Raw genomic sequence first — 13,410 nt, forward strand, 5'->3', positions numbered from 1 at the left:
TATATACAATCAAAATGGTGTAAAGGAACCCAGTATTGGATGTCTGTCCATTAATTAAGGTACAGATTGGAATTGCGACATGTCGCCGATTAGACCTGTCGTTGTAGATAACTGCATATGGAGTCCAAATAGTGCGCGCTGGAAATACATTATCTAAGAATCATCGAAGTAGCATCGTGTATAAAGTATGCCGCTATCCATACAGTCCTTAGATATATATACATGAATATATGATGCAAGTCACTAAGGACAAACCAAGCAGCGCTACACAGTATATAGAAAGTAAGTAATCTAGTACAAGAACTGTAGTGTGGGCAGTAGCAGGACCTAAAGGTAAGTATCACTAGTCTCAGGACGCTATCCTGGTAGGGGGCGGTATGGCAAGGACATCCACCACAGGGTGGGGTGAGGGGGAGAAGGAGAATGGAAAAATATTCAACAATTATCAGCTAGTAATATAGTACACAATTATCAATTTTTATCCTTATTATATATCAAGGTCACCAAATGGATGAATATTAGGCAGCAAGAGATGGTAGCGGGCAGGAATGATGCATAACAGACTGTTATATGCAGCAGTACATTGATATAAGGGCTAAAGAAGAATAGGAGTCCAACTTGTGGGAGTATACAGACATTGATTAGAGCGAAGGGATCGGATCCAATAGCACCTGTGGGTGCATCGATAGCATATCTTGAAAGAGTATTGGTTATGGTCCCTCTATTAGAGCAGCAGACTGTGAATCTGAGAGTTAGGCAGATAAAAGTGATCTCATCATGCGTGCTGTGAAAGAAGGTTAACACCTATATAAAAAAGAAAAAAAAAAGGCAAAACGCAAATTAGTGATACAATGCAAGTGAGAGTATTAGGGGGCCCAAATACAAACTAGACTTTAAGGGGTCCAGGACAGTGACCAAACCAGTGAGAGACTGGATAAAGAGCTAGAAATAGCTGAGTGAAATACACCAAAAAGGTGAAGAAATAAGGAATGCTGTGTCCAACTGATAGAAGAAGGGATAACCAAACAAGATAGAAATAAGGTGATAAAAAAGGCATATAAAAAATGGAATGGTGTTCCAACTATTTTTTATAATGACCTGTAAACAGTAGTTCTTCGTTCAGGCCTTGTGGAGCAACAGTATCCAAGATATAGATCCATCTCGATTCGCTTCGGAGAAGTTGTGGCACTAGGCTTCCACCTCGAACATTTTGTGAGATTTTTTCAAGACCCAAGACTCAAGCGAAACTGCAGCGACCAATCAGATTTTAGGAGGCACGCACGGGAGTTGACCCACAGATTCCAAGAACGCGGATATCCTCGGAAAATAATCTCCGGAGCCTTTACCAGAGCTAAATTGAGTGAGCGAAAGGACCTCCTTCAAACCAAGTCTCGGACAATGGACTCTAGACCAAGGTTAGTCACTACATTCAACAATCAATGGGGTGACCTGTATGACATCCTGAACAAAAACTGGGGGATTTTAAAAAGTGACGTGAGATTGGCCCCATTCCTCACGGACAAACCGTTACTTACGGCTTGACGTGCTCGCAACTTGAGGGACACTCTCACAAACAGTCATTTCCAGCGCCCCACTACCACATTGGGGAGGGGAGTCCGTTTCACAGGATCATCTCCATGCGGGGGCTGCTCGATATGTCCACACATAATACAAACCTCTATTTCAGGACCCCACGCATCATGGAAACTTTAAAATTCGGGATTACATACATTGTAAAACCAAGGGAGTGGTCTATGTACTACTCTGTCCCTGTCCAAAACTCTATGTGGGTCAAACCACACAAGAATTGCGTAGGAGATGCCAACAACATCTGTCCACCATCAATACAGCGGCCTCCGATCTACAAAAAGGAAAGACCCTCACTTCAGTAGCGGCCCATTTTCTCCATTTTCATAGATGTCGAACACAGGATCTGCGTGTCTTGGGTCTTGAAAAAATCTCACAAAATGTTCGAGGTGGAAGCCTAGTGCCACAACTTCTCCGAAGCGAATCGAGATGGATCTATATCTTGGATACTGTTGCTCCACAAGGCCTGAACGAAGAACTACTGTTTACAGGTCATTATAAAAAATAGTTGGAACACCATTCCATTTTTTATATGCCTTTTTTATCACCTTATTTCTATCTTGTTTGGTTATCCCTTCTTCTATCAGTTGGACACAGCATTCCTTATTTCTTCACCTTTTTGGTGTATTTCACTCAGCTATTTCTAGCTCTTTATCCAGTCTCTCACTGGTTTGGTCACTGTCCTGGACCCCTTAAAGTCTAGTTTGTATTTGGGCCCCCTAATACTCTCACTTGCATTGTATCACTAATTTGCGTTTTGCCTTTTTTTTTTCTTTTTTATATAGGTGTTAACCTTCTTTCACAGCACGCATGATGAGATCACTTTTATCTGCCTAACTCTCAGATTCACAGTCTGCTGCTCTAATAGAGGGACCATAACCAATACTCTTTCAAGATATGCTATCGATGCACCCACAGGTGCTATTGGATCCGATCCCTTCGCTCTAATCAATGTCTGTATACTCCCACAAGTTGGACTCCTATTCTTCTTTAGCCCTTATATCAATGTACTGCTGCATATAACAGTCTGTTATGCATCATTCCTGCCCGCTACCATCTCTTGCTGCCTAATATTCATCCATTTGGTGACCTTGATATATAATAAGGATAAAAATTGATAATTGTGTACTATATTACTAGCTGATAATTGTTGAATATTTTTCCATTCTCCTTCTCCCCCTCACCCCACCCTGTGGTGGATGTCCTTGCCATACCGCCCCCTACCAGGATAGCGTCCTGAGACTAGTGATACTTACCTTTAGGTCCTGCTACTGCCCACACTACAGTTCTTGTACTAGATTACTTACTTTCTATATACTGTGTAGCGCTGCTTGGTTTGTCCTTAGTGACTTGCATCGTATATTCATGTATATATATCTAAGGACTGTATGGATAGCGGCATACTTTATACACGATGCTACTTCGATGATTCTTAGATAATGTATTTCCAGCGCGCACTATTTGGACTCCATATGCAGTTATCTACAACGACAGGTCTAATCAGCGACATGTCGCAATTCCAATCTGTACCTTAATTAATGGACAGACATCCAATACTGGGTTCCTTTACACCATTTTGATTGTATATATAGATACCTGCTAAGATTAGTCCAATAGGCGATACGCCGCATTTGCAGTCTGCACTCTACTTAATAGATAGATATCGATAATTGTGTTCTTACGTATGCCAATTTTTGCCTTCTTTGCATCATTCATATTTGTATTTGCGCCGCATTACATGTATTTGAATCTTGCGTCGTACCATATGTATATGCACTGTGCGCCGTTTCATTTTTACATTTCTTTATTTTCTGTTTGTATTATGCGCCGCTCCAATTAACTTTCGCATTTATAAATTGACACATGCTCAATTTTTTTTGTTTACATTTTTTGTTTACATTTTTTGTTTACTTTTTTTGTTTATTTTTTTTTTTTTTTTTCTGCTACCTCTATACCATAGATTGCATGTATACCATAGATTGCATGTATTCATAATTTGATATTGCGGACATTGTGTCGCCCGGTTGATTGCCAGAGCTCTGTGCGCCGCCGCAATTGACACATTTCTGGATCTCTCGCCGTCATCTTTGTACTCCAGATTATACATACAGTTTGGCATTATATGCATTACGCTGCCTTGGTATCTTCTAGACAGCGCAAGTGTTAGACTTTGCTACGATCATGCGTCTATGCGTCTATAGTTCATTTATATACACACTCTGTTCGATCGAGTCATATCTGCCACAGTGATGGCTTGCATACACCTTACCGTCTTTTCCTTTTTTCTGTTGTACGGATCGGATCTTCAAACTTAGCACGGGGTCTGTCCCCGTTGCTTGGCAACACATGCATACTTGACTCAGGATCTCTGACCTCCTTGACCCGGAAGTAGTTTATGCCACACTGCTAAGGCTTGGAACCTGGCTCACACATCAGATTAACTTAACAAACTTACAAATCGGCAGGGGAAACCCTCTGATACAGTACCTTTTTAGACTCACCATGAACTATGAATCATACTTTGATGTGTTCTAACACTAAAAGGGGCGGTATGGTAGGACATCCATACACCGCTGGGGGGCGGGACTGGACGATTTAAATAGCTGGGTTGATTTCCCTTTCCTTATCCCCTGAGGAAGCCCGCCAGACGGGCGATACGCGTGGGGCGTTTGTGGTCTCTCCTCTTTATGCTCTACATTAGGTAATATAATGTGATGTACTGCTTTATTGTATCTACTTGAATTGTGTATCTACACCACTAGCTGCTATTTTCTGCACGCAGCACTTTATCTATGTTTTGTTTCGTTTTTTGATCTCATAATATGTAAACACCTTGCATTGAGACACTGTCTCTACTTGTCTTGTACACCACACAGCACACAGTCCAAGAACCGTTGTATGTATTCAGCCTAGGCACTTTGCACCTTATTATTACATGTGATTTTGTGCATATTTTTACACCTTTATATTTAGCAGCTTTGTTATCCATTGTTGGTTGTACATATATGAAATATTTCTCTGAGGAGAGACCATTGTGTTCTTTTTCCCATTTTTTGGGTTTTTAAATGTTTTTATCTTTGTATATTGATGAAATAATAAAATTTATCTTCTTTGCACATCCGCTTTCCCTCTCTTTTCTAAAGTATCATTATTTGGATGTGTTATTTGTCTATTGCATTATTTTCCCCTCTCAAATCTTGCTGAGGTCATACTCCTGTATCACCCCTTCCTTCCTCATAGATTGTAAGGTCTTGCAAGCAGAACCATGTTTCATATGATTGTTATAACTCTTATGTCTTATTTAATTTGTAAGCACTGTGGAATATGATGGTACTACATAAATAAAGATAAAATAGACATTTTGTTTTCATTTTTATGCAGAAATGTTGTTCTCTACACATTTAATTATATAATGAATAAAGGATTGCAACTGAAACATTTCACTTCAGCAGAATTGGTGCAATTTACTCAAATTGGAGATTTTCCGAGATGGAACCACTTTTTTATGGTTCATGCCACAGCAAATTCCCAAAATCTTAAATTGTTTTATTTAGCCGTTTAATATATGGACTTGCTGGTGTGTATTGGATCATATTCCTGAATGACATCCTACTTCAGGATTTTTTGGTATACTGTAGAATTCAAAATGGATAGACTAGAACCACTGCTGAGCACAAAAAGAGTAATAAAGATTTGTCTCAATTTTGCCAGAAAACATCTTAATTATCACCAAGACTTATGGGAAAAGACTCTGGGGACTGATGAGACATAATTTGAATATAAGAACTCTCTGAATAGGATGAGGCTTCAGGCTCCTTGTCTTAAAAGGGTTGCATTGATTTGGAGGGGTTTATTTTTGAGTTCATCTGGGGGTTGAGTGATGGACAGCTGAACCAGTCAGTTGCTGCGGGTGGTATCCAGACACTCCTTTATATTTCTGCCCAGTTCTGATTATTGGTTGCTGATTAATTCAAAACTTTGACACTTGCCTTTATCCCTTGATATTATTATTGCTCTGCTTTTCTGTTTATCCAACCTCTGTTTATTTGATTATTCTCCTACTATTCACTTCTGTGCCTCACTGTAATCTTGGATCTGACACGGTTCTGCCTGATTTTGCTTATCTGTGTCTCTGTCGCTTTTCCTGTGCACTCGATTTAGGGATTGTGTACCACAGGCCCGACCGCTAGGGTTTGCAAGGTGACAGAATTAATAGTTTTTTTAAGATCAATTAATCTGTCACAATAGAGAGAGGAGTGCAGGCATTAAACTCTGCCACCCCTAAGAGCAGAGTAATATATTTTTTTTTTTTATCCTTGAGATCCATTTATGCTGAGCTGGATTATGTAGCACTTATCTCCCCTTTTCTCCTTGAAGCAAGACAAATGATCTGCTGTGGAGCACTGTTTAGAGCTCCACAAGCACTGTACAAATTTGAACTTATGTGAACACTCTTTGAAGGGGCTTTCTGCGCCTATTAGAGATGCTTGGGTGGGCCATCCTTGTCCCAGTTCCTTAGAGTTAACTATACAGTCTAGGAATCCAAGCGAGAACTCTCTTCCTACTCCTCCACAGTCGTAGTCTTCTTCTGCACCTTACACTCATGTCATGACAAAAGCAAAGTCCCATGAACCCATGCAAGTGGAAGTGAGAGTAATGTGGGATCTCCGTAAAAGGAATGTCCTCTGCTTCTACTGTGGGAACTCTGGTAATTTCATCCAGTTCTGTTCTACCAGACCTCCATTGAAGAAGCATTAGCAAAGAGGAGGAAGGCACAACCTGTTGTCAAAAGAACCATCAAGATATGCTGGATGAAAGCAGGCTGTGCTGCACAGCTGAAGCCACTTGTGCAGGACTGTGGACAGAGGAGAGATACAGTTGATACAAGTATGGCTGTGTCTGCTGGTAGGGGGTTGGTAGGTCACCACGTGCCTGATCACCAAGGAAATCCATATTGGGTCACTGGGGAGGGGATACCATGTCCCAATGACAGTGTCAAGTGGCCTAGGTCTGGCGTTGACTGGCTCAGATAACTGAAGGGAAGGGATTAACTATACATCCCCAATAGTGCTCATGATGGCAGAGGGTGGTGGGTTGTTGGGGTCTGGTCTGTCCCAAAAAAGCCTGCATAAAAGCATAAATGTCCTCCCTGAACTGGTAGAACTGGTAGGGCTGCTGAAGTGAGTTGGCTGGCACCAGTCCCTTTCGGATGTCCGGTCCATTATGAACAAGGACGGGAAATATGAGGATTGTCAGGAAACCTATAATAGAAGAGCCCTAGTGACTCGCACCATAATACAAGGCAGATTGGACCCTGTGTCTGAGTATAGCAGTATGTGAGGAATCTGGAGGAGATGAAGGGCATAGCACAGGGGGTTTAATTAAATGGATTTTGTGGTCAAGAGCAATTTATTACAACTAAAGATTAAAATTAAGAGGTTTAAATTGCAGGTCTCCAAAGAGATTATTAGACCTTTCAGAGGACATAAATCTGTATTTAAATACCAATACGGGTGTGTACTATTGTGAGGAGCATATAATAATTTGCCAATTAGACAGTTCAGGGTTTAGATCTTGTGACATCTTGTATATTAATGGAGAGGAGGTAGAGAGAGTCAAAAACTGCAAGTATTAACCCCTAGGCGCACCAGGACGTTATAGTACGTCCCCGTGGCTACATGTTAAGCGCACGGGGACGTTCTATAACGTCCTGCTTCTGGCACCGGCTCACGAACGGAGCCGGTACCAGAAGCAGCGGCTGTCAGCTGTCTAGTACAGCTGACAGCCTGCGCTAACACCCGCGATCGGAGCCGGCTCCGATCGCGGGTGTTAACCCCTTACACGCCGCGGTCAAACATGACCGCGGCGTGTAAGGGTGTTTGCGCTGTGGATCGGATCCCCCGTGCCGCTTACCGGGGGATCCGATCCACTTCTGGGCAGCTCCGAGGACTGGCATGTGCCCCGGAGCTGCCCAGTCTCCATGGCAGCCAGACCCCTTCCGGGTCTGGCTGTAAACTGTCTGAGCATGCGCAAGCTTGCTCAGACAGTTTACACTGCTCTACAATAAAATAGTATTGTAGAGCAGTGTATTGAACTTAAACCAGTGATCAGAGCATCACTGGTTTAAGTTCAAGTATGTATAAGTAAAAATATGCAAAAACACTTAACACTACACATTATAATAAATAAAAAATAAATACATAAAAATATAAGCCCCTAAAATGTCACTTTCCCATAAAAACACTTAATAAAGAATAAAAAACACAAAAACACAAAAAACCCCGCATATTTGGTACTGCCGCGTCCGTAACAATCTGTATAATAAAACAGAATCGTTACTGGACCCGCACGGTACACGCCGTAGAAAAAAAACCGCAAAAACGTTCCGAAAAAAGATAATTTTTAATTATACCCTATCAAAAAATGCTCTAAAAAGTAATTTAAAAAATGTTATGCACTCCAAAATAAGCCCACTAAAAAGAACAACTCTTCTCGCAAAAAATAAGCCCCTAACCAGATTTGTCAGCCGAAAAATAAAAAAGTTATGCATATGAAAAGATGGTGATGCTAAAATGAACAAGATTTTCTCCAAATTGGTTTTTATTCAGTACAATTGAATAAAATACACAAAACCCCACATATTTGGTATCCCTGCGTCCGTAACAATCTGCATAATAAAACAGAATCGTTATTAGATCCGCAAAGTGAACCCCGTAAAAAACAAAACAAAAAAAAGCTCCAGAAAAAAGATCAATTTCAATTAACACCCTATAAAAATGCTCTAAAAAGGGATTTAAAAAATGTTATGCACTCTAAAATAAGACCACTAAAAAGAACAATCCTTCTCGCAAAAAATAAGCCCTTAAACAGATTTGTGAGGCAAAAAATAAAAAAGTTATGCATATGAAAGACGGTGATGCTAAAATTAACAACATTTTTGCCAAATTACTTTTTATGCAGTAAAAATGGGAAAAAAATAAAAAATCTATATAAATGAGGTCTTTTTGTAATCGTGGCGACCCATAGAATAAAAATAATATACTATTTTTATGGTATGGTAAACGGGCAAAAAAAAAACCCCATAAAAATCTTCCTGAAAAGTGATGATTTTCATTTCCTCCACCAACAAAGAGTTAATAAAATCTCACCAATTAGCCTATAGATTCCCCCAAATTACGTACCAGAAAAGTGCATCTCATGTGGCAAAAGAAATAAGCCCCTATAGGTCCACATTAAAAAAAAAGAAAAAAAATTATAGCCTGTACAATGTGACATAGAAAATCTGCTCTGGATGGCGCCTCCTTCCCTTCAATGCCCGGCCGTGCGCCCATACAGCAGGTTACCACCACATATAGAGTATCCGTGTACTCGGGAGAAATTGGGTAACAAACTTTGTGGAGCCTTTATTCATTTAATCCATTGTAAATGTTTAATTTTCCACCCAAAATGGGTGTATTGTGAAAAAATATTACAATTTGCAGACTGCACCTCCATTTTGTTTTAACCCCTATAAAACACGTAAAGCGTTAACAAACTTCTTAAAAGTGGTTTTTCATACGTTGAGGTGTGTAGTTTCCACAATGGGGTAATTTATGAGTCTCACTATTATTTAGGCCTCTCAGTGTCAATTAGAAGTTGAGCAGGTCCATCTAAATGCGGGTTTTGGTGATTTTACAAAAAATGTGAAAAATGATACCTAAATTCTGAGCCTCATAACATTCTAGTAAAATATGTGGAATCTTAAAAAACCATGGCAACATAAAGCAGACATTTGGGAAATGTAAGTTATGAATTTATTTGGGAGCTATGACTATCTGCATCAAAAGTAGAGAATTTAGAACGTTGAAAATAAAGAATTTTTCCAAATTTTTTCCAAATTTTGTTTTTTTTCATAACTAAACACAAAAGATATCATCCAAATTTTTAAACTAATTTGAAGTACAATGTGTCACGAGAAAACAATCTCAAAATCCCCTGGATATCTCATAGCGTTCCAAAGCTATAACCACTTATAGTGACACAGGTCAGATTTGAAGAATGGGGCCGCGTCCTTAAGGCCAAAATAGGCTGTGTCCCCTAGGGGTTAAGGGTTATAATATTAAGGGCAACAAACAAGATTGTTTGGTAGACTACAGTGAGTCTACGGAGCCAGTCAGCATTGCTGGTTCCCCACAGGGTACGGTGTTTGAACCTTTCTTGTTCAGTATTTACACAGTTGATATTAAGCATGACTCTAAAAAACTTTAATCAAATTCTTGTACGATACAATAGTAATAGGTTGTATTAGAGGTGGTAATAAGAGTTTATACAGAGAGACTGTGGCCACATATACAAACTAGAGTAAAACAAATGGTTTGTTGTAAACATCTCCAAAACCAAGGAGATGGTAGTCGACTTTAGAAGATCAAAGATTAGCTATTGTGACCCCTTGTATATAAATGGAGAGGAGGTAGAGGCAGTGCAAAACTACAAGCATATAGGTGTATATTTGGACAACAAACTAGAAGGGCGAACACATGTAGAATATCAGATTAAGGAAGCCAATAGTACACTAATTTTTATGATCGTTATGATGATTTAATAGTTGCAATTGCTTGCTGAAATGTTTATCAAACTGTAGTTGCCGGTGCTCTTTTTGCGGTAGCGTCATGGGGATCTTGTATTAACCCCTTCACGCTCTGCGCTGTACATGTACGGCGCAGAGGTTCAGGAGCTGTATGAAGAGGGTTTACTTCAAACACCCACTGCTGATACCAGTGGTCGGTGCTAGCACGGATTACAAGTATTAACCCTGCCGATGTGGCGGTGGCATTTAAGACACTGGTTCCGATCATCTCTGTTCCAGTTGCCACACATCGGTTGTTATGAAAGCTTTGGGTTTGCAGTTTTGTTACGATGAGCCAGTGGCTTATTGTAATAAATTCTATGTAAAAATGCCATATGCTGCAATACAGTAGTATTGCAGTGTGCAGTATATGGTAGGAATGATCACACCATCTAGGGTTAATGTACCCTAGAGGGTCTAAAAAAAAAGTTGAAAAAAAATTAAAAATCTAAAACTTCATATCACTCTCCTTTCCCTAGAACTGATAAATAATGTAATAAACAGTAAAAATCACAAACACTTTGAGTACCGCCGTGTCTCAAATTGCCGGCAAACACACAACTGAAAATAGCGCCCAAATGCCCAAACGCTACACTATTTTACAGCACATAAAAAATTTAATAAAGAGTAATCAAAATGTGTCAGTCCTCAAAATGGTAGCAATAAAAAATGTCAGCTCATTTTGCAAAGAATTATACCTCGCACAGCTCCATAGTATGAAAATGTTATTAGTGTTTAAAGATGGCAGAATTTTTTTTTTCCACATTCAATTAATTTTTGAAAATGTATTAAAACACCATAAAACCTATATAAAATTTGGTATCACAGTGATCATACTGAACCAAAGAATAAAGCAGAGGTGTTATTTGGAGCGCAGAGCGAAAGTTGTAAGAACTGAGCCTACAAAGCCCGCAAATGCAGGGTTTTTTTTATCAATTTGGATTTTTTTTTCTAACTTCCCAGTACACAGCATGGAATAATAAATAACGTCACTGAGAAGTAAAATTTGTTACACAAAAAATTAAAGGAAACCTACCACTTTAAAATGACCCTTCTGACCCACAAATACCTTAAGCTAGCTCAGGATGAGCTGATGCCGGACCATATTTTCAATTAAACCAGAAACCGCTGTATTTGTACAAAAATGATTTTCTTGTGGTAGTAAAATCTCTCTTCTGCGCTTCTGTAAGCGTCATACGGCGCGCACCCCGGACCCTGCTCTGCGATCACGCTCTCGTCAGCGCCGCTCGCGTCACTAATTTTGCTATGCCCGAGAGCCGGTGACGTCACCGAGCTCTCGGGCACAATAGCGCATGCGCACCACCTCCTCCCGGCGCGTCGCGGCCGGATCCCATTGCGCATGGGCGAAGTCCCGAAGCCTCGTAGTGGCAGTGGAGGGAACCCCCGCTTTCGTTGGTGGGAGCGGCGAGCATAGTGTTTTTTTAATGTTCTCTCACCCCCACGGTCTTCTCTCCGAAGCCTCGCGATACTACGAGGCTTCGGGACTTCGCGCATGCGCAATGGGATCCGGCCGCGACGCGCCGGGAGGAGGTGGTGCGCATGCGCTAGTGTGCCCGAGAGCTCGGTGACGTCACCGGCTCTCGGGCACAGCAAAATTAGTGACGGGAGCGGCGCTGACGAGAGCGTGACCGCGGAGCAGGGTCCGGGGTGCGCGCCGTATGACGCTTACAGAAGCGCAGAAGAGAGATTTTACTACCACAAGAAAATCATTTTTGTACAAATACAGCGGTTTCTGGTTTAATTGAAAATATGGTCTGGCATCAGCTCATCCTGAGCTAGCTTAAGGTATTTGTGGGTCAGAAGGGTCATTTTAAAGTGGTAGGTTTCCTTTAAGCCCTTGCACAGCTCTATACACGGAAAAACGTAATGGATTTTTGAAGGGGGAGAGCGAGAAATGAGCGAAAATTCCTGCGTCCTTAAGGGGTGAAAGTAGCCGAGTATAATAAAATGGTAAAAATAATTAAAAAGGCTGGGTCCATAGTCAGGCCACAATTGGATAGTTGTGATGAAAATGCTCAGAAGGGGATGATAGGAAGATTCAATAAAATTGTCGGCAAGTCATCCCCTATATGTGAGAATCATGAAACGTAAGTGTCCCTGGTTTATAATGTTTGAATTTGATGGTAGATTTCTTTTAATTCGGTCCTCCTGACAATTGTTGCTATTGTTTTGATATTCTGTGTATCCAACCTCTGCTACATTTATTTGACTTCTCTTGCTATTTGATACTGTGACTTTTCGTCACCTTGGATTTGACTCGATTCTTCCTGACTTCGCCTGTTTCTCTGATTTGTTGTTTGTCCCTCTGTGTCTTGTCATCTTTCTTGTGCACTCATTCAGTGTAGGGTTTGTTGATCAGAAGTCCCTGACCAGAAGGATTTGTGAGGCTTCTTAGGTAGGGTTGTGGGTGAGCTTAGCATCTGCACTCCTCTCTCTATTCTGACATTTTGACAAGTTTTTTGAAGGTGTAAGTTGCATTATAGATGAATCGAAGCATTTTAGTAAAGGAACATCATGCCAAGAGTAAAACATTGTGGTGGTAGTGTGATGGTCAGGGGCACTCAGTTTTTCAGTATTGAGGTTTTTAGTATGTATTGCTGTCAGTGTTTGCAATGATTTTTAGCATTTTGTGAAACCTTTATATATGTTCTATAGCTTACATCCTATACATTCAAATTCAGCATTTCATATGTATAGTCTAATTAAAAATTCTATAGTCTTATTTAGTCTTATTTATAACTCAGATATAAGAACACAATCTTCAAAACATTTACTGTGCATCTGTGGTTTTGCATTTTATACTAATATTAAAACTGCATTTGATTATCATTTACAATCTGTTCATAATACTCCTACATTTGTTTACATGAATCTAAATCTTAAAACTGAATCTGCATGAACTATAAGAATAACAAAGAACAGAACTTTCTGAAGATGTCATGTTGATATTTTGAAGCATATAGGGTCATGTCAGTCATTTTGTTAAAAATGTTATCTTTGCCTATAAATAGCCTATAATTATTATTACATTAGCTCTTCATGAGGATAGTAAAAATAAGGAAGAATTTACATTCAGACAACATTACAGGGAATCCTGTTGGAATAATCATTTAAGGTCCAAGTCGTCAGGCCTCCTATACATCATACCCATTACCCTGCCGATGTGTGAATACCTATTTACAGATTACCTAATGGTA

This window comes from Engystomops pustulosus, chromosome 5, assembly GCF_040894005.1.
Source record: "Engystomops pustulosus chromosome 5, aEngPut4.maternal, whole genome shotgun sequence".
In the NCBI taxonomy this organism is placed as follows: Eukaryota; Metazoa; Chordata; class Amphibia; order Anura; family Leptodactylidae; genus Engystomops; species Engystomops pustulosus.